Genomic DNA, 21,971 nt, shown 5'->3' on the forward strand with positions numbered 1-21,971 from the left:
CAGTAGGTAAGCTCTCCCAAGAGACAAAAGACCTAATAAAGAAACGACAGAAGATGAAAATGTCCAACTCAAGAGATCAGATAGAATTCGCTGAACTGTCAAAACTAATCAACAAGAAAAAAGTAAGGGATATTCGAAATTATAACGTGGGAAAGATTGAGGAAGCCGTAAAATATGGACGCAGCATTAAATCAGTAAGAAGAAAGCTTGGCATAGGACAAGGCAAGATGTATGCACTGAAAGATAAGCATGGTAATATCATCAGCAATTTCGATGACATAGTAAAAGCAGTGGAAGAATTCTATACTGACCTGTACAGTGCCCAAAACAGCCAAGCTACTTTCATTCAAAATAGTGATGAACCGGATACAGAGGCTCCTTCTATAACTAGCGCTGAAGTTAGAAGGGCCTTGAAAGACATGACCAGGGGAAAAGCTGCTGGAGAAGATGGAATAACAGTAGATTTAATCAAAGATGGAGGAGATATCATGCTTGAAAAGTTTGCGGCCCTTTATACGCAATGCCTCACAACTTCATGTTTACCAGAGAGCTGGAAGAATACCAATATTATATTAATCCATAAGAAGAGAGACGTTAAAGAACTGAAGAATTATAGACCCATTAGCTTGCTTTCAGTATTGTATAAAATATTCACCAAGAGAATTTCCAATAGAATCAGGGCAACACTTGACTTCAGCCAACCAAGAGAACAGGCTGGCTTCAGGAAGGGATATTCTACGATGGATCATATCCATGTCATAAATCAGGTAATCGAGAAATCTGCGGAGTACAATAAACCTCTCTACATGGCTTTCATAGATTATGAAAAGGCATTTGATTCAGTAGATATACCAGCAGTCATAGAGGCATTGCGTAATCAAGGAGCACAGGAGGCATACGTGAATATCTTGGCAAACCTCTACAAGGATTCCACAGCTACCGGTGTGGATCAGAGAACAAACGGGGATAGCCGATATTCTACTTGACATTAAGCGGAAGAAATGGAGCTGGGCAGGCCATGTAATGCGTAGGATGGATAACCGGTGGACCATTAGGGTTACAGAATGGATACCAAGAGAAGGGAAGCGCAGTCGAGGTCGGCAGAAAACCAGATGGGATGATGAAGTTAGGAAATTTGCAGGCGCAAGTTGGAATACGCTAGCACAAGACAGGGGTAATTGGAGATCGCAGGGAGAGGCCTTCGTCCTGCAGTGGACATAAAATATAGGCTGATGATGATGATGATGTTTTCATCTCTCATCCACACTAAACTTACAGTTTCATGCCTTCTCTTTTTCGATGGTGATGCCTAGCAGTCTCGTTTTCATTGTGCAAAGGTTTTCGTTAACGTATGTGGAAGATGTAGATGTGTGACTGAGATCTGATATAGAGAGTCAAACTTTCTTGGCTTTCATGAAAAGCTGTCGCGTTTGGCTCGGCACTTCATTTGAATAATTATTTTGGGGTGCCCAGAATTGTCGCAACCCTTAACTTTATGGCATACCTCAAGTTCCTCAGGCATTAGTGGTTTCTTTACCAGAGTAGGAACTTGACAATCAGTCCTGAGTAGATCTTCATGCTCTGCTTGCAGAATTCCTTCAATCCAGAATACTGTTCACTTCCTGTTACTCTCTGCTCCTGGTCTTCCAACATCTTTTTCATGTTCTTGCATTCATTTTCTAGAGCTGCCTTGGCCTTTTTTTGTGCACCATTTTCTTCTAGGAGTTGTTCATTCGTTTCCTTCATTTCCTCATTTTTTTTTCATGAAAAGAAATGCTTTTTTTTCTTGTCTCCGAGTTCCTTTCACAGGTCGTTTACAATTTCCCATTTAAATTCCTGGAATTATTTTTTAAATTGCTCCCGCAGTTCATCTCCAGAATAAGAGCAATTCTACCTCATTCAATGCTTTCAAAACACCAAGCAAACACAATACTGGGCAGCAGCAAAGGCAGCAGGGATAAAAACACAGGAAAGATGTGCTGAAATAAAGGAAAATATCCAACCTGCAGGAACAGGAAGATGAGCTTTTAGCAAGTGATCTTCTCAGTTGCCCCACCGCTGCCAAGTGGCTTGTCACAGCGATGCACTCCGCTGGAGTAGCATTGCGGTGATCCTTGCGCTGACGTAGGCACCTGACGTCACCATGGCTGGTAGATAGTTGTGGCTCTGCTGGCATTGCCAGAGATGTGATAGCTGATCTGGTGCCTGGCTGTGTGAACAGGAAGATGAGCTTTTAGCAAGCGTGCTTCTCAGCTGCCCCACCGCTGCCAAGTGGCTTGTCACAGCGATGCACTCCGCTGGAGTAGCATTGCGATGATCCTTGCTCTGACGTAGGTACCTGATGTCAGCATGACTGGCAGATAGTTGTGGCTCTGCTGGCGTTGCCGGAGATGCGATAGCTGATCTGGTGCCTGGCTGCGTGAACAGGAGGATGAGCCTTTAGCAAGCGTGCTTCTCAGTTGCCCCACCGCTGCCAAGTGGCTTTTCACAGCGATGCACTCCGCTGGAGTAGCATTGCGATGATCCTTGCTCTGACGTAGGTACCTGATGTCACCATGACTGGTAGATAGTTGTGGCTCTGCTGGCGTTGCCGGAGATGCGATAGCTGATCTGGTGCCTGGCTGCGTGAACAGGAGGATGAGCCTTTAGCAAGCGTGCTTCTCAGTTGCCCCACCGCTGCCAAGTGGCTTGTCACAGCGATGCACTCCGCTGGAGTAGCATTGCGATGATCCTTGCTCTGACGTAGGTACCTGATGTCACCATGACTGGTAGATAGTTGTGGCTCTGCTGGCGTTGCCGGAGATGCGATAGCTGATCTGGTGCCTGGCTGCGTGAACAGGAGGATGAGCCTTTAGCAAGCGTGCTTCTCAGTTGCCCCACCGCTGCCAAGTGGCTTGTCACAGCGATGCACTCCGCTGGAGTAGCATTGCGATGATCCTTGCTCTGACGTAGGTACCTGATGTCACCATGACTGGTAGATAGTTGTGGCTCTGCTGGCGTTGCCGGAGATGCGATAGCTGATCTGGTGCCTGGCTGCGTGAACAGGAGGATGAGCCTTTAGCAAGCGTGCTTCTCAGTTGCCCCACCGCTGCCAAGTGGCTTGTCACAGCGATGCACTCCGCTGGAGTAGCATTGCGATGATCCTTGCTCTGACGTAGGTACCTGATGTCACCATGACTGGTAGATAGTTGTGGCTCTGCTGGCGTTGCCGGAGATGCGATAGCTGATCTGGTGCCTGGCTGCGTGAACAGGAGGATGAGCCTTTAGCAAGCGTGCTTCTCAGTTGCCCCACCGCTGCCAAGTGGCTTGTCACAGCGATGCACTCCGCTGGAGTAGCATTGCGATGATCCTTGCTCTGACGTAGGTACCTGATGTCACCATGGCTGGTAGATAGTTGTGGCCCTGCTGGCGTTGCAGGAGATGCGATAGCCAATGAGGTGCGTGGCTGTGTGAACAGAAAAATGAGCTTTTAGCAAGCGTGCTTCTTAGCTGCCCTGCCATTTACAGTTTCCATTCACAGTGGCTGCTCACAGCGATGCACTCCGCTGGAGTAGCCTTGCAATGATCCTTGGAGTGCGCTGGAGTGCGATGCACTTCGCTGGAGTAGCGTTGTGACAATCCTTGCGCTGATGTAGGCACCTGACGTCACCATGGCTGGTAGATAGTTGTGGCTCTGCTGGCATTGCCAGAGATGTGATAGCTGATCTGGTGCCTGGCTGCGTGAAACAGGAAGATGAGCTTTTAGCAAGCGCGCTTCTCAGCTGCCCCACCGCTGCCAAGTGGCTTGTCACAGCGATGCACTCCGCTGGAGTAGCATTGCGATGATCCTTGCTCTGACGTAGGTACCTGATGTCACCATGACTGGTAGATAGTTGTGGCTCTGCTAGCGTTGCCGGAGATGCGATAGCCAATGAGGTGCGTGGCTGTGTGAACAGAAAAATGAGCTTTTAGCAAGCGTGCTTCTTAGCTGCCCTGCCATTTACAGTTTCCATTCACAGTGGCTTGTCACAGCGATGCACTCCACTGGAGTAGCATTGCAATGATCCTTGGAGTGCGCTGGAGTGCGATGCACTTCGCTGGTGTAGCGTTGTGACAATCCTTGCGCTGACGTAGGCACCTGACGTCACCATGGCTGGTAGATAGTTGTGGCTCTGCTGGCATTGCCAGAGATGTGATAGCTGATCTGGTGCCTGGCTGTGTGAACAGGAAGATGAGCTTTTAGCAAGCGTGCTTCTCAGCTGCCCCACCGCTGCCAAGTGGCTTGTCACAGCGATGCACTCCGCTGGAGTAGCATTGCGATGATCCTTGCTCTGACGTAGGTACCTGATGTCAGCATGACTGGCAGATAGTTGTGGCTCTGCTGGCGTTGCCGGAGATGCGATAGCTGATCTGGTGCCTGGCTGCGTGAACAGGAGGATGAGCCTTTAGCAAGCGTGCTTCTCAGTTGCCCCACCGCTGCCAAGTGGCTTTTCACAGCGATGCACTCCGCTGGAGTAGCATTGCGATGATCCTTGCTCTGACGTAGGTACCTGATGTCACCATGACTGGTAGATAGTTGTGGCTCTGCTGGCGTTGCCGGAGATGCGATAGCTGATCTGGTGCCTGGCTGCGTGAACAGGAGGATGAGCCTTTAGCAAGCGTGCTTCTCAGTTGCCCCACCGCTGCCAAGTGGCTTGTCACAGCGATGCACTCCGCTGGAGTAGCATTGCGATGATCCTTGCTCTGACGTAGGTACCTGATGTCACCATGACTGGTAGATAGTTGTGGCTCTGCTGGCATTGCCAGAGATGTGATAGCTGATCTGGTGCCTGGCTGCGTGAAACAGAAAGATGAGCTTTTAGCAAGCGCGCTTCTCAGCTGCCCCACCGCTGCCAAGTGGCTTGTCACAGCGATGCACTCCGCTGGAGTAGCATTGTGATGATCCTTGCTCTGACGTAGGTACCTGATGTCACCATGACTGGTAGATAGTTGTGGCTCTGCTAGCGTTGCCGGAGATGGGATAGCCAATGAGGTGCGTGGCTGTGTGAACAGAAAAATGAGCTTTTAGCAAGCGTGCTTCTTAGCTGCCCTGCCATTTACAGTTTCCATTCATAGTGGCTTGTCACAGCGATGCACTCCACTGGAGTAGCATTGCAATGATCCTTGGAGTGCGCTGGAGTGCGATGCACTTCGCTGGAGTAGCGTTGTGACAATCCTTGCGCTGACGTAGGCACCTGACGTCACCATGGCTGGTAGATAGTTGTGGCTCTGCTGGCATTGCCAGAGATGTGATAGCTGATCTGGTGCCTGGCTGCGTGAACAGGAAGATGAGCTTTTAGCAAGCGTGCTTCTCAGCTGCCCCACCGCTGCCAAGTGGCTTGTCACAGCGATGCACTCCGCTGGAGTAGCATTGCGATGATCCTTGCTCTGACGTAGGTACCTGATGTCACCATGACTGGCAGATAGTTGTGGCTCTGCTGGCGTTGCCGGAGATGCGATAGCTGATCTGGTGCCTGGCTGCGTGAACAGGAGGATGAGCCTTTAGCAAGCGTGCTTCTCAGTTGCCCCACCGCTGCCAAGTGGCTTGTCACAGCGATGCACTCCGCTGGAGTAGCATTGCGATGATCCTTGCTCTGACGTAGGTACCTTATGTCACCATGACTGGTAGATAGTTGTGGCTCTGCTGGCGTTGCCGCAGATGCGATAGCTGATCTGGTGCCTGGCTGCGTGAACAGGAGGATGAGCCTTTAGCAAGCGTGCTTCTCAGCTGCCCCACCGCTGCCAAGTGGCTTGTCACAGCGATGCACTCCGCTGGAGTAGCATTGTGATGATCCTTGCTCTGACGTAGGTACCTGATGTCACCATGACTGGTAGATAGTTGTGGCTCTGCTAGCGTTGCCGGAGATGCGATAGCCAATGAGGTGCGTGGCTGTGTGAACAGAAAAATGAGCTTTTAGCAAGCGTGCTTCTTAGCTGCCCTGCCATTTACAGTTTCCATTCACAGTGGCTTGTCACAGCGATGCACTCCACTGGAGTAGCATTGCAATGATCCTTGGAGTGCGCTGGAGTGCGATGCACTTCGCTGGAGTAGCGTTGTGACAATCCTTGCGCTGACGTAGGCACCTGACGTCACCATGGCTGGTAGATAGTTGTGGCTCTGCTGGCATTGCCAGAGATGTGATAGCTGATCTGGTGCCTGGCTGCGTGAACAGGAAGATGAGCTTTTAGCAAGCGTGCTTCTCAGCTGCCCCACCGCTGCCAAGTGGCTTGTCACAGCGATGCACTCCGCTGGAGTAGCATTGCGATGATCCTTGCTCTGACGTAGGTACCTGATGTCACCATGACTGGCAGATAGTTGTGGCTCTGCTGGCGTTGCCGGAGATGCGATAGCTGATCTGGTGCCTGGCTGCGTGAACAGGAGGATGAGCCTTTAGCAAGCGTGCTTCTCAGTTGCCCCACCGCTGCCAAGTGGCTTGTCACAGCGATGCACTCCGCTGGAGTAGCATTGCGATGATCCTTGCTCTGACGTAGGTACCTGATGTCACCATGGCTGGTAGATAGTTGTGGCCCTGCTGGCGTTGCAGGAGATGCGATAGCCAATGAGGTGCGTGGCTGTGTGAACAGAAAAATGAGCTTTTAGCAAGCGTGCTTCTTAGCTGCCCTGCCATTTACAGTTTCCATTCACAGTGGCTGCTCACAGCGATGCACTCCGCTGGAGTAGCCTTGCAATGATCCTTGGAGTGCGCTGGAGTGCGATGCACTTCGCTGGAGTAGCGTTGTGACAATCCTTGCGCTGACGTAGGCACCTGACATCACCACGGCTGGTAGATAGTTGTGACTCTGCTGGCATTGCCAGAGATGTGATAGCTGATCTGGTGCCTGGCTGCGTGAAACAGGAAGATGAGCTTTTAGCAAGCGCGCTTCTCAGCTGCCCCACCGCTGCCAAGTGGCTTGTCACAGCGATGCACTCCGCTGGAGTAGCATTGCGATGATCCTTGCTCTGACGTAGGTACCTGATGTCACCATGACTGGTAGATAGTTGTGGCTCTGCTGGCGTTGCCGGAGATGCGATAGCTGATCTGGTGCCTGGCTGCGTGAAGAGGAGGATGAGCCTTTAGCAAGCGTGCTTCTCAGTTGCCCCACCGCTGCCAAGTGGCTTGTCACAGCGATGCACTCCGCTGGAGTAGCATTGCAATGATCCTTGGAGTGCGCTGGAGTGCGATGCACTTCGCTGAAGTAGCGTTGTGACAATCCTTGCGCTGACTTAGGCACCTGACGTCACCATGGCTGGTAGATAGTTGTGGCTCTGCTGGCATTGCCAGAGATCTGATAGCTGATCTGGTGCCTGGCTGCGTGAACAGGAAGATGAGCTTTTAGCAAGCGTGCTTCTCAGCTGCCCCACCGCTGCCAAGTGGCTTGTCACCGCGATGCACTTCGCTGGAGTAGCATTGCGACGATCCTTGCGCTGGCGTAGGCACCAGACGTCACTATGGCTGGTAGATAGTTGTGGCTCTGCTAGCATTGCCAGAGATCTGATAACTGATCTGGTGCCTGGCTGCGTGAACAGGAAGATGAGCTTTTAGCAAGCATGCTTCTCAGCTGCCCCACCGCTGCCAAGTGGCTTGTCACTGCGATGCACTTCGCTGGAGTAGCATTGCGACGATCCTTGTGCTGGCGTAGGCACCTGACGTCACCATGGCTGGTGATAGTTGTGGCTCTGCTGGCATTGCCAGAGATCTGATAGCGGATCTGGTGCCTGGCTGCGTGAACAGGAAGATGAGCTTTTAGCAAGTGGGCTTCTCAGCTGCCCCACCGCTGCTAAGTGGCTTGTCACAGCGATGCACTCCGCTGGAGTAGCATTGCAATGATCCTTGCGCTGGCATAGGCACCAGACGTCACCATGGCTGGTAGATAGCTGTGGCTCTGCTGGCATTGCCAGAGATCTGATAACTGATCTGGTGCCTGGCTGCATGAACAGGAAGATGAGCTTTTAGCAAGCATGCTTCTCAGCAGCCCCACCGCTGCCAAGTGGCTTGTCACAGCGATGCACTCCGCTGGAGTAGCATTGCGATGATCCTTGCTCTGACGTAGGTACCTGATGTCACCATGACTGGTAGATAGTTGTGGCTCTGCTGGCGTTGCCGGAGATGCGATAGCTGATCTGGTGCCTGGCTGCGTGAAGAGGAGGATGAGCCTTTAGCAAGCGTGCTTCTCAGTTGCCCCACCGCTGCCAAGTGGCTTGTCACAGCGATGCACTCCGCTGGAGTAGCATTGCAATGATCCTTGGAGTGCGCTGGAGTGCGATGCACTTCGCTGAAGTAGCGTTGTGACAATCCTTGCGCTGACGTAGGCACCTGACGTCACCATGGCTGGTAGATAGTTGTGGCTCTGCTGGCATTGCCAGAGATCTGATAGCTGATCTGGTGCCTGGCTGCGTGAACAGGAAGATGAGCTTTTAGCAAGCGTGCTTCTCAGCTGCCCCACCGCTGCCAAGTGGCTTGTTACAGCGATGCACTCCGCTGGAGTAGCATTGCGATGATCCTTGCCCTGACGTAGGTACCTGATGTCACCATGGCTGGTAGATAGTTGTGGCCCTGCTGGCGTTGCCAGAGATGCGATAGCCAATGAGGTGCGTGGCTGTGTGAACAGAAAAATGAGCTTTTAGCAAGCATGCTTCTTAGCTGCCCTGCCATTTACAGTTTCCATTCACAGTGGCTGCTCACAGTGATGCACTCCGCTGGAGTAGCATTGCAATGATCCTTGGAGTGTGCTGGAGTGCGATGCACTTCGCTGGAATGCGATGCACTTCGCTGGAGTAGCGTTGTGACAATCCTTGCGCTGACCTAGGCACCTGACGTCACCATGGCTGGTAGATAGTTGTGACTTTGCTGGCATTGCCAGAGATGTGATAGCTGATCTGGTGCCTGGCTGCGTGAAACAGAAAGATGAGCTTTTAGCAAGCGCGCTTCTCAGCTGCCCCACCGCTGCCAAGTGGCTTGTCACAGCGATGCACTCCGCTGGAGTAGCATTGTGATGATCCTTGCTCTGACGTAGGTACTTGATGTCACCATGACTGGTAGATAGTTGTGGCTCTGCTAGCGTTGCCGGAGATGCGATAGCCAATGAGGTGCGTGGCTGTGTGAACAGAAAAATGAGCTTTTAGCAAGCGTGCTTCTTAGCTGCCCTGCCATTTACAGTTTCCATTCACAGTGGCTTGTCACAGCGATGCACTCCACTGGAGTAGCATTGCAATGATCCTTGGAGTGCGCTGGAGTGCGATGCACTTCGCTGGAGTAGCGTTGTGACAATCCTTGCGCTGACGTAGGCACCTGACGTCACCATGGCTGGTAGATAGTTGTGGCTCTGCTGGCATTGCCAGAGATGTGATAGCTGATCTGGTGCCTGGCTGCGTGAACAGGAAGATGAGCTTTTAGCAAGCGTGCTTCTCAGCTGCCCCACCGCTGCTAAGTGGCTTGTCACAGCGATGCACTCCGCTGGAGTAGCATTGCGATGATCCTTGCTCTGACGTAGGTGTTGATGTCACCGTGGCTGGTAGATAGTTGTGGCTCTGCTGGCATTGCCAGAGATCTGATAGCTGATCTGGTGCCTGGCTGCGTGAACAGGAAAATGATCCTTTAGCAAGCCTGCTTCTCAGCTGCCCCACCGCTGCCAAGTGGCTTGTCACAGCGATGCACTCTGCTGGAGTAGCATTGCAATGCGATGCACTCCGCTGGAGTAGCATTGCAATGATCCTTGGGCTGGCGTAGGCACCAGACGTCACCATGGCTGGTAGATAGTTGTGGCTCTACTGGCATTGTCAGAGATCTGATAGCTGATCTGGTGCCTGGCCGCGTGAACAGGAAGGTGAGCTTTTAGCAAGCATGCTTCTCAGCTGCTCCACCGCTGCCAAATGGCTTGTCACTGCGATGCACTTCGCTGGAGTAGCATTGCGATGATCCTTGCTCTGACGTTAGTACCTGATGTCACCATGGCTGGTAGATAGTTGTGGCTCTGCTGGCGTTGCCGGAGATGTGATAGCCAATGAGGTGCGCGGCTGCGTGAACAGGAAAATGAGCTTTTAGCAAGCCTGCTTCTCAGCTGCCCCATCGCTGCCAAGTGGCTTGTCACAGCGATGCACTCCGCTGGAGTAGCATTGCAATGATCCTTGGGCTGGCGTAGGCACCAGACGTCTCCATGGCTGGTAGATAGTTGTGGCTCTGCTGGCATTGTCAGAGATCTGATATGTGATCTGGTGCCTGGCCGCGTGAACAGGAAGATGAGCTTTTAGCAAGCATGCTTCTCAGCTGCCCCACCGCTGCCAAGTGGCTTGTCACTGCGATGCACTTCGCTGGAGTAGCATTGCGATGATCCTTGCTCTGACGTTAGTACCTGATGTCACCATGGCTGGTAGATAGTTGTGGCTCTGCTGGCGTTGCCGGAGATGCAATAGCCAATGAGGTGCGTGGCTGTGTGAACAGAAAAATGAGCTTTTAGCAAGCGTGCTTCTCAGCTGCCCCACCGCTGCCAAGTGGCTTGTCACCGCGATGCACTTCGCTGGAGTACCATTGCGACGATCCTTGCGCTGGCGTAGGCACCAGACGTCACTATGGCTGGTAGATAGTTGTGGCTCTGCTAGCATTGCCAGAGATCTGATAACTGATCTGGTGCCTGGCTGCGTGAACAGGAAGATGAGCTTTTAGCAAGCATGCTTCTCAGCTGCCCCACCGCTGCCAAGTGGCCTGTCACCGCGATGCACTTCGCTGGAGTAGCATTGCGACGATCCTTGCGCTGCCGTAGGCACCAGACATCACCATGGCTGGTAGATAGTTGTGGCTCTGCTGGCATTGCCAGAGATCTGATAACTGATCTGGTGCCTGGCTGCGTGAACAGGAAGATGAGCTTTTAGCAAGCATGCTTCTCAGCTGCCCCACCGCTGCCAAGTGGCTTGTCACTGCGATGCACTTCGCTGGAGTAGCATTGCGACGATCCTTTTGCTGGCATAGGCACCAGACGCCACCATGGCTGGTAGATAGTTGTGGCTCTGCTGGCATTGCCAGAGATCTGATAGCTGATCTGGTGCCTGGCTGCGTGAACAGGAAGATGAGCTTTTAGCAAGCGTGCTTCTCAGCTGCCCCACCGCTGCCAAGTGGCTTGTCACCGCGATGCACTTCGCTGGAGTAGCATTGCGACGATCCTTGCGCTGGCGTAGGCACCAGACGTCACTATGGCTGGTAGATAGTTGTGGCTCTGCTAGCATTGCCAGAGATCTGATAACTGATCTGGTGCCTGGCTGCGTGAACAGGAAGATGAGCTTTTAGCAAGCATGCTTCTCAGCTGCCCCACCGCTGCCAAGTGGCTTGTCACTGCGATGCACTTCGCTGGAGTAGCATTGCGACGATCCTTGTGCTGGCGTAGGCACCTGACGTCACCATGGCTGGTGATAGTTGTGGCTCTGCTGGCATTGCCAGAGATCTGATAGCGGATCTGGTGCCTGGCTGCGTGAACAGGAAGATGAGCTTTTAGCAAGTGGGCTTCTCAGCTGCCCCATCGCTGCTAAGTGGCTTGTCACAGCGATGCACTCCGCTGGAGTAGCATTGCAATGATCCTTGCGCTGGCATAGGCACCAGACGTCACCATGGCTGGTAGATAGCTGTGGCTCTGCTGGCATTGCCAGAGATCTGATAACTGATCTGGTGCCTGGCTGCATGAACAGGAAGATAAGCTTTTAGCAAGCATGCTTCTCAGCAGCCCCACCGCTGCCAAGTCGCTTGTCACAGCGATACACTCCGCTGGAGTAGCATTGCGATGATCCTTGCTCTGACGTAGGTGCCTGATGTCACCATGGCTGGTAGATAGTTGTGGCTCTGCTGGCATTGCCGGGGATGCGATAGCCAATGAGGTGCGTGGCTGTGTGAACAGAAAAATGAGCTTTAACAAGCGTGCTTCTTAGCTGCCCCGCCATTTACAGTTTCCATTCACAGTGGCTTGTCACAGCAATGCATTCCGCTGGAGTAGCATTGCAATGATCCTTGGGAAGCACTGGAGTGCAATGCACTCCGCTGGAGTGCGATGCACTTCGCTGGAGTAGTGTTGTGACAATCCTTGCGCTGACGTAGGCACCAGACGTCACCATGGCTGGTAGATAGTTGTGGCTCTGCTGGCGTTGCCAGAGATCTGATAGCTGATCTGGTGCCTGGCTGCGTGAACAGGAAGATGAGCTTTTAGCAAGCGTGCTTCTTAGCTGCCCCATCGCTGCCTAGTGGCTTGTCACAGCGATGCACTCCGCTGGAGTAGCATTGCGACGATCCTTGCGCTGACGTAGGCACCTGACGTCACCATGGCTGGTAGATAGTTGTGGCTCTGCTGGCAATGCCAGAGATCTGATAGCTGATCTGGTGCCTGGCTGCGTGAAACAGGAAGATGAGCTTTTAGCAAGCGCGCTTCTCAGCTGCCCCACCCTGCCAAGTGGCTTGTCACAGCGATGCACTCCGCTGGAGTAGTGTTGTGACAATCCTTGCGCTGACGTAGGCACCAGACGTCACCATGGCTGGTAGATAGTTGTGGCTCTGCTGGCATTGCCAGAGATGTGATAGCTGATCTGGTGCCTGGCTGCGTGAAACAGGAAGATGAGCTTTTAGCAAGCGCGCTTCTCAGCTGCCCCACCCTGCCAAGTGGCTTGTCACAGCGATGCACTCCGCTGGAGTAGCATTACGATGATCCTTGCTCTGACGTAGGTACCTGATGTCACCATGACTGGTAGATAGTTGTGGCTCTGCTGGCGTTGCCGGAGATGCGATAGCCAATGAGGTGCGTGGCTGTGTGAACAGAAAAATGAGCTTATAGCAAGCGTGCTTCTTAGCTGCCCTGCCATTTACAGTTTCCATTCACAGTGGCTTGTCACAGCGATGCACTCTGCTGGAGTAGCATTGCAATGATCCTTGGAGTGCGCTGGAGTGCGATGCACTTCGCTGGAGTAGTGTTGTGACAATCCTTGCGCTGACGTAGGCACCTCACGTCACCATGGCTGGTAGATAGTTGTGGCTCTGCTGGCATTGCCAGAGATGTGATAGCTGATCTGGTTGCCTGACTGCATGAACAGGAAGTTGAGCTTTTAGCAAGCGTGCTTCTCAGCTGCCCCGCCGCTGCCAAGTGGCTTGTCACAGTGATGCATTCTGTTTGAGTAGCCTTGCCACGATCCTTGCGCTGACGTAGGCACCTGACGTCACCATGGCTGGTAGATACCTAGGTAGCACAAACCCATCTAGAAGACACGTACATTTGGGCTTGTTCAAGCCAAGAGGTTGTCTACAATCCAGCTTGTACAAGCTGTGCAGTAGCCTCACTGTGCAGCTCCACAAACGTTCCTGAAGCCAAGCTAAGCTAATCTCTGTATTCGTCTTGGGGAAGTCTCGGCTACCTGTTCATTAGACTATGTGTAAAACTGGCATATGAAGGCTTATTTTGCTTGACCGAGAAAATTTGCAATCTGCCATGCCAAAAAAAAAAAAAGTTAACTAATGTGTATGTTAATCGTGCACTAATGGTGGTGCTGGTATGCTTTTCTTGGAACCAGTGGTGTGATTCAGGATTTCTAGGAAATGTGCATATATTAATGTGACTGGCTTTAACTTCAAAATTAAAACACACCAAAAGCTACTAAGCTTTTTGAAAAGGTTCAGTATTATGTGCTAAATGCTTGCTTTTTCAAAGGCATATGTATTAAAAGCAGCTGCATAGACTCCACAGTTTGTAATTAAATCTGTGAAGGTATAACGTTGAGAGCCTGTGTGTGGCATGCGATTTCTAAAGTGCTGTTCATTTGCAAACTGTAATAATGTTGGGAAACTATTAATTTCTCAGGAGTTTCATTTCGGTGCAGAAATGACACGGCTGCATATGTATACATGTTTGCATGTCACTCATGGGCTCTCAAACATTGCACCTTCACAGGTTTTGTTACAAACTGCGAAATCTATGCAGCTTTTATATTAATGCCTTTGCAAAAGCATGTATTTAGCACTTAATACTGAACTTTCTTCCACTTAGTAGCTTTTAGTGTGTTTTAATTTTGATATTTAAGCCAGTTGCATTCAATATATGTACATTTCCTAGAAGTCCTGACTCACACCACTGGTTCTAAGAAAAGCATACTAGTACCTGCGATCTGCATTAGCGCATGATTAATTTGGGTATACTGCTAACATAAGAAAAATTTTTGCAGCACGCAAGTGTGTTGAATGAGGCACACTGAAAAGAGATAGCCAGCATTTCATAACAATGTTTAAGGGGCAACAAAATCAGAAACATACAAAATTTTATTCTTGCAAATTATGTACATGTCACTGACCCCACATCTTAACAAGACTGAGGTACAGGACTGAGGAGGAAGAAAGGCATGTCAGCTGGTGGCAGGCCCAGTATCTTTCGAAGAATCGGCACCAGTCAAAAAAAGGAAAAAGAGCAGACTCATTTAGGTAAGGCCAGTAAAAGAGAGCTGAATGCTTAGCATAAATATGACTAAAAAATAATGTCTACACATTTAAAAAAATTTGCGATGACACTTTGTAGAAAGACTTTTCCCCATTGACAACTGTAAAGGGTATATAACTGTATAGTTTCTGTAATGCACACCACTTTAAAACACTATAGGACTGATGCCCTGCTAGTTCAACATATCAGTTATGAAATTACAGTATTTTAGGACCACAACTAGCACTCATGATACATAGTTGCTTGTTTTCTGCCTCGCCTTTCAGTGGCTGGCCGTCTTCACAAGACTGAACAATGGCTTAAAAAACAAGTACAAATCAAGCACCATCATTCAGGGACCAAAAATAAAGGATAAGTGCAGGCATAAAAAACTGCAGGCATAAGCATAGTACCCAAAGACCGGTATAATTGGCTCTATATATTTATGAGCACCCAAAGCATCTCCCATGTCCTTTTTCTGCCTGGAAGTAAACAGTTGCTATAGCTTTCCTTTACATTGCATCTTATAAGCAACTGCCCTTCCTTGAACAACAATTACAACTGCAATAACTGCATGTCGACCCGCCGTGGTTTCTCAGTGGCTATGGTGTTGGGCTGCTGAGCACGAGGTCGCGGGATCGAATCCCGGCCACGGCGGCCGCATTTCGATGGGGGCGAAATGCGAAAACACCCGTGTACTTAGATTTAGGTGCACGTTAAAGAACCCCAGGTGGTCCAAATTTCCGGAGTCCCCCACTACGGCGTGCCTCATAATCAGAACTGGTTTTGGCACGTAAAACCCCATAATATATATAATAACTGCATGTCATACTGTCAGACAAGAGTCGTGAAGATTTTGACAGCTGCGATGGTAGCTAATAACACGATGCACCTTCTGCATGCATAACTATGCTCTTATACAGCTGCGCATGTTCGATCCTGCTCCGCTCGTCCGAGCTCTCGGGAACTAATGTCATGATTCTCCATTTGAGGTGCAACCTGGCTCAAGATTATGTCACTGTGGTTGGTATTTTTCGCTGAAATAATGGCCTCACTGAACCTTGGGTAGCATTCATCCAGAGGAGTGCTTGCATTGCAGGCTGTTAAACTTTTACTGTTCTAAAGTATTGGGTAGTACATGAAAAAATGCATAAAAGTGTATTTTGTACAACGGGCAACAACGGCGTTCGCACGAAGTCTCATTTTGTTTATGTGCGCCGCTCTTCTTCTTGTTCTTCACAAAATGAATGCCGTGGTCGTATATAAAACGCACATGCTTACGTCTTGATGCAATTAGTCGGAGGGACGCAGATAAATTATTCACATTGTGTTGCAGTTCTAAGACCGTCAACGAAGTAACATGCGTCAATAAATTGTATAGCTCACGTTTATATAATTACAGCAACAGCTTAAGAAATTGGCAATCTTCGATCACGAAACTATGCGGCGACTCAGCAAGAAGTGGTTCCCGATGTAGCAATTTTAGCACAGACAATCAGTGCTAACAGCAGTGAATGCCTACACCAACCAACAACCTGACGAGCTTATATATCGTGTCCGTGACATCGGACATGCTGCGAGGAAATTCGAAACAATAGCCAACATGCACTACTTAATGTGAAGATGGTCATGGTGCTAAAATCGTGTGACAGAGCTCTCAAAAGAGTTAAAAACTTTGACCACTCACCAAAGTGAAGCTGTGCCATCAACGCAGAAACACAATGAATGCGATGTGCACTCGAAACCAGCCCGTTAAATAAGTTGTAATGTGCGGCCGCCGCGGTGAGTGCGGAAACCATAGAGTTTCTCACTATAACACCTAGAGGGTGATCTGGCGCCACTGTCTATGGGAGTTTCTTGAAGGGCGCTGTGCCGTCACGGGAATGATGGGATATGTGTCTGCGAGGCTTGTGTTGGCTCGTGTTGTACGAGAATTTGTCTAAAACATGGATATGGCTACACAAATAATGCGTTATTAATTATAAATCTGCATAAAGCGCTTTTATTCACCCATATTATGTCTCTCATTAGAGTTTACTCATCTGCAAGGCAGAATCAAGTGAGCAAAAAAAAAAAAGGGCAGACGACAGACGACAAGTTGTCCCAAAGCAAGCGAGAATCTTGTCCTCTGTCCTCCAACTTTAGCGGCCAGCTAATACTTTTTACGTTTCATATAATTGTACATCCAATAACAAGTCCTCAAAATAGGTCCTCAAGGAGCACAACATGATAGCGTCCCGTTTGGCCAATGTATTCGCAGCTGCAGGAAAGAGGAATGTTGTAAACACCTATTGCGCACGCGGCAATGCTGTTATTATGGTTCGTTCTGCAGCTATCTGAACGCTGTTTCAATGAACGATTAAAGGAGCGGAACAATCTTGTCTTTAACCCCATTTCTGCTTGTCTCGGCATCCATTGCCGAGGCCATCATTGCAAACCCATATTCGAAGGCCCACAAATTATCAGTCGCCACAAAAGCAAACGAACTAGAGAGATAATTGAAGCGCTTGAAATTTTCAAGTCTGGAGAGTGCTGTGGAAGTGCCCCTTCATTGTCACTGTGCAATAAAGAAGTGCAGTATTTAGGCGCATGATCTGCATGTCGTTTGTTGGAAGCAAAATTCCGAACACGTGTCACCCATCTGTGCTTTCTGTTGCACCATAGCGTGGTAATTAAGCCTGGGTTATGTGCGCAATAAAAATTGCTGTAACTCAGCGCTCTTTCCTGTCACTTCTCTCACTTCCCATGTAGATCGTCGCGCTGCTATCCAAAGTTGCAACATCGCCAACATGCCTGTTCAGCCACCCTTGCACATTTTCTTATTGCAGATTTAAATTCTTCAGAGTTACTTATTTTGAGTAAAAACAAGAAAACATTTTCTTAGGTGACAAAGTAAAAGAAATTTGTTTCTTTGTGCAGTGTCATACATGGTTTATTGTTGAATACATTTTTGTTTTGTAAAGTTTTGTACATACATTTTCTACAATGAATGCAATTTGTTTCTGCCGCCGTACTGATGACGACTTTCAAAGGGTTAAGCAAGCCATCACGCTTTACCTCAAAGCAATGGATGCCACTGGCACATCATCAGAAAGGCAAGTTGCTCTTCTTCTCACAGTTGGAGGACCAAGCTTGCTTGATGTGCTTAAGCTTCAGAGAATCAACACCAGTGCAGCCACTCCCACAATTGGACTTCAATCACGTGGTGGAGCTCTTGGATGCACAGTTCTCTACTCTTGCTACATTTTTCACACACTGATCCAACTCATGGATGACTTTGACACCTTACCTATCGCATCGGATGAACACCTTACCCATCGCCAATTGAAGACCAGGGGCTACGGCTTCGAAAGGGACAAGATGATTTGCAACCAGATCATCTGGGGGCAAATGGCGAGAGAGCTCGAGCTGACATTTTGAAGCTAGATGAAAGTTGTGAAGGTGTGCCTCACACATGAAATGACAAAACAGCAGATGAACGTTTTCAGGAATAGTGCCGCATCTACTTATGAAATGCACGCCGTGAAGAATAATTGATGCCGCATCCTTGCCCCGAGGTTATCAATGGAAAGCAAGCAGATTCAAGAAAAGCATTGCTAAAGGGCAAATATTATGGAGGAAATCACAAGAGCACAAGAAGCGCATGTCCGGCGTGGAAGCAGACGTGTAAAAATTACAAGAAGTCCAACAATTTTGCAAATGTGTGCATGAAGAATAAAACCCTCGCCAATGTGGAACCCGAATAGGACAATTCTGAAGCCATACTTGTGGTTCAAAATGGCACCCAACCTCTTTATTCATAGTTGTAGATGTCAGGGGCAGGAAAGTGAAATTTCAAGTTTCCAGCGGAGCGGCTGCGAATGTCTTAACACGAAAGAGTGTTATACCATGTCACATAATGCTGAGCACGACTACTCTACGCATGTGGAATGGTGCAAAGGTGACACCGGATAAGTAAGGTGAACTTGAGTGTGACCTCGCCAGATGGACACAAACACACTGCAGAGTTCATTGTTGTGCAAGATGACCTCACACCACTCATAGAACTTAGCTGTAGCTAAAGCAATGCGACTGATTGTTGCGGACTATAACCTGGTCGCCAGCTGTTAGAGAGGAGATGACATGTGGGGAACTGGTTTATTGGCAATGGCTTGTTGGTACAGTCGCATAAATGAAGACCCCACACCCCCCTGCTTGGGTAGGCCATTTATACCATTGTGGTGGTGCTGAATTGCACACGAGCGTGGCCCCTGCAGGTTATAATATTCAACACTTTTTGTCCCCTTATTTTGGGTCGCTAGCAACCGATCATTAGTACCTGTACCTTTATGGCACTCACCGGGCCCTAGTGGATCCCTGCTAGGGCACTGGCCCTACTGGGTGTTGTGGGGAATTCGGTTTGTTTACTCTCCCCGCTGCTGATGGCACCGACTGCTGAGCGATCGTGCCTGCGTCTACTGCACTCTCACTCGGTGAAATTTCAGGTACCATCTCGCTTTGGGTATCTGCATTCTCAGAGAGTGGTATTTCGGACCAGGGAACCCTTGACGATTCCATTTTACATCTAATGTGATTTGCGTGACAAAACCTAAGAACCCTGTCTACTCGTACTAGGAGCGTCACTTTTGGCACCTTCTTGAACATTTTCCCTAGCCACCAGTTCACCCTTTCGTTGCGAACGATGCGGACATATACCTCTTCGCCTTGCGTAAACTCGCGGCTGTTTCCCCTTCTCGCATCTGCCGTGAGCTTGTTTTTTTCACTTATGTTTTTCCTCACCTTCATCCTGGCTGGTTTCAGCATGGACAGTCTGGTTCGAATTTTTTGTCTAAGAAACAATTTGCAGACCGCTGATTTTGTGAAAGAATGGGGCATCGTCCTGTAGGAAAACAGAAAATTATCAATGCGGTGCTTTAACACCCGCCTTTGGCCCGGTCTGTCATCTTCGAGCTGTAATTTAACGATCCCCCTCCTGTTTGTCTGCACAAACCTTTCTACTGCACCGTTCTACTGGGGGTGACATGGTGGCGTGAAAATTGACTTTACACATTTTGCTCCAAGAAGTGTCGAAATTCACTGGATCTAAATTGTGGACCGTTGTCTGTCACCACAGCACTGGGTAGACCATACGCCGCAAAACTGCCCCTTAACATCTTCACCGTGGCCAAGACTTATGTGCCGTGCGTTACTCTTATCTCGAGCCATTTTGAGTGCGCGTGTACCATTAGCAGCAATGATTTGCCTTCTACTTCCACAAAGTCCAAATGAACCCTTTCTCAAGGATTTGCAGCTATTGGCCACGGTTGAACCGGTACTGACTGCGCAGAATTCCACACACTTTGACAGACCTCACATATTCCTACCTGTATCCAGATTTGGCCACCAAATCCAATTTCGGGCCAGCATTTTGATTTTCATCATTCCTGGGTGGCCCTCGTGCATTAAACACAGAACACTTGGCCTGAGAGCTTTAGGAATAACAACCTGACTGTTCCACAATAAACAGCCCTGCTATATCGACAACTTGTGTCGACGATTAAAATAGGGGCAGTATTGCTGTTCTGTTTCTCATGGCAAACCGCACCACGTCATGTCCCTTACTGTGCTCAAAACCTCATCCCTACTTGTTTCTTCAGCCACTTCCTGGGCTGTAGAAGGAACCTCTGATAGTGGTGAAAAAAAATGTATTCTTCGTCTCCCGCAGTTGTTCCTTAATAAACCTTCTGCGTGGCCTACTTGCTGGCCCTTCTTTTATACTTGATGATGTACTGATAATTGGCCAAGAAATTTTTCCATTGTGGCACTCTTGCTATCGCTACTTGACTGCAGTGTCCCTTCGGAGCGAACAACTCTGTAAGCGACTGATGGTCAGTCACTATTTCAAACTGCCGAGCAAGCAAGTACTTATGAAACTCTTTAATGCCAAAGATTATGGCTAAAGCTTCACACTCACTTTTTGCATAGTTTCTTTTGGCCGCTGTAGGCATGTGGGGGACGCTAATATGATAGGTCATTCGTCGTTACCTTCGGTATGTGGGAGTACCGCTTCGAGTCCATATGCTGATGCTTTACACATCAGGCGCAAGAGTTTGTTTCCGTCATACAAAGCTAGCACTGACTCCTCGCTCAGAAGCAGCTTGCATTTCTGAAAGGTGTTTTCACACTCTTTTGTCCACTCCCACGGACAATCTTTTCTGAACAGCTTGTAGAGTGGTTCTAAGGTCGTTACTGTTTTGGAAAGAAACCTAGCGTAATAATTCACCAGTCCTAGGAAAGCCTTCAGTTCAGAAACGCCAGTCAGGGTTGGAGCACTCAGTATGTTTCCACTTTATCTTTCGTGGGATAAATGCCGACTGCATCAATTTCATGAACCTAGGTAGCAGACACGGTGTTTGAAAAGGGAACATTTAATGGCATTGGAATGCATGCCATGCTTCCGTAGTCTCTGTAGCACCTGTGCGGTATGCCTCAGGTGTTCGGCCTGACCTTCTGCGAGAACATCATCGAGATAGCACACTGCGCCCTGCAAGCCAGCCAATACTCTATCCATTACCAACTGGAAAATAGCAGGAGCTTGCGACACCAAAGGTAAACGCATGAAATGAAAAAGGCCGAGGTGTGTATTTATTTTTAGCAACTCTCGTGAATGGCTATCCATTTGAAGTTGCAAGTACGCTTTCAATAAATCAAGCACACTGAAACAGGTCCCCCCTGCCAATGACGTGAACACATCTTCCAGCAATGGCAGCGGGTAGTAGGTTATCATAATACAGGTGTTGAAGGACACATAGTAGTCACCGCAGATCCTGATGGCTTCTCCACCACTCTTCAGAACAGCTACGACAGGGGTTACCCATGTGGCTTCGCGCACGGGGTACAACACACCTAATGCTTCCAATTCCTTCAACTCTTCTTGAACCTTGTGGCCTACGGCACTGGTCTGGGGCTTTACAGAATACAGTTGTGCTCCCTGCTTCAAAACAATAGAACCCACAAACCCCTTAATAGTTCCAATTGGGCCCGTGAACTCATCCTTGCATTTGTCTGGCAGCCCATGCTGTTTAGTGATTGTGTTCACTCGGAAGACCTGTGACCAGTTTAGGTGAATGTGCTTCAACCAGTGTCGGCCAAGCAATGCCGTTAGCCGGTACTGTGCCAGGTGTGGATCCAGGGTATGTCCTGACCCCCCCCGTCTCAGATTTCTGCATCGCCCCTCACTGACAGAGTGATGGCCCTGTTGCAAAAGTACCAGTTTTCTTCAAAAGTGCTTTTTGCGAGTAGCAGCGGTAGCGGCCATGTACAGAAGTAAAGCTAGCTCGCTCACAAACTTATCTGTTTTCTATAGGGGTGTGGTGTCGCGAAGTTGCCGTAGTTATTTTTTCTCATGAACACCTTGGACCTCCTGGCGCCGGCCGTGCCTTACTCGTCCCGGTGGCGGCGGCGAGCAAACGAGGGGACGTCCCTTTTGTGAAGCATGCCAATGTTTGTGCAAGCGCCTTCACGCCTGATTAACTTAGTTCCCC

General features: G+C 49.4%; 1 protein-coding gene across 7 annotated transcripts in view; it reads left to right on the top strand.

Moving 5' to 3' along the window:
- The window catches only part of LOC119458726 (NAD-dependent protein deacetylase sirtuin-2), a 419,041-nt gene that overhangs the window by 155,779 nt on the left and 241,291 nt on the right, over positions 1 to 21,971 (top strand). The window lies entirely within an intron of this gene.

Source organism: Dermacentor silvarum, chromosome 7 (genome assembly GCF_013339745.2).
Source record: "Dermacentor silvarum isolate Dsil-2018 chromosome 7, BIME_Dsil_1.4, whole genome shotgun sequence".
NCBI classification, from domain to species: domain Eukaryota; kingdom Metazoa; phylum Arthropoda; class Arachnida; order Ixodida; family Ixodidae; genus Dermacentor; species Dermacentor silvarum.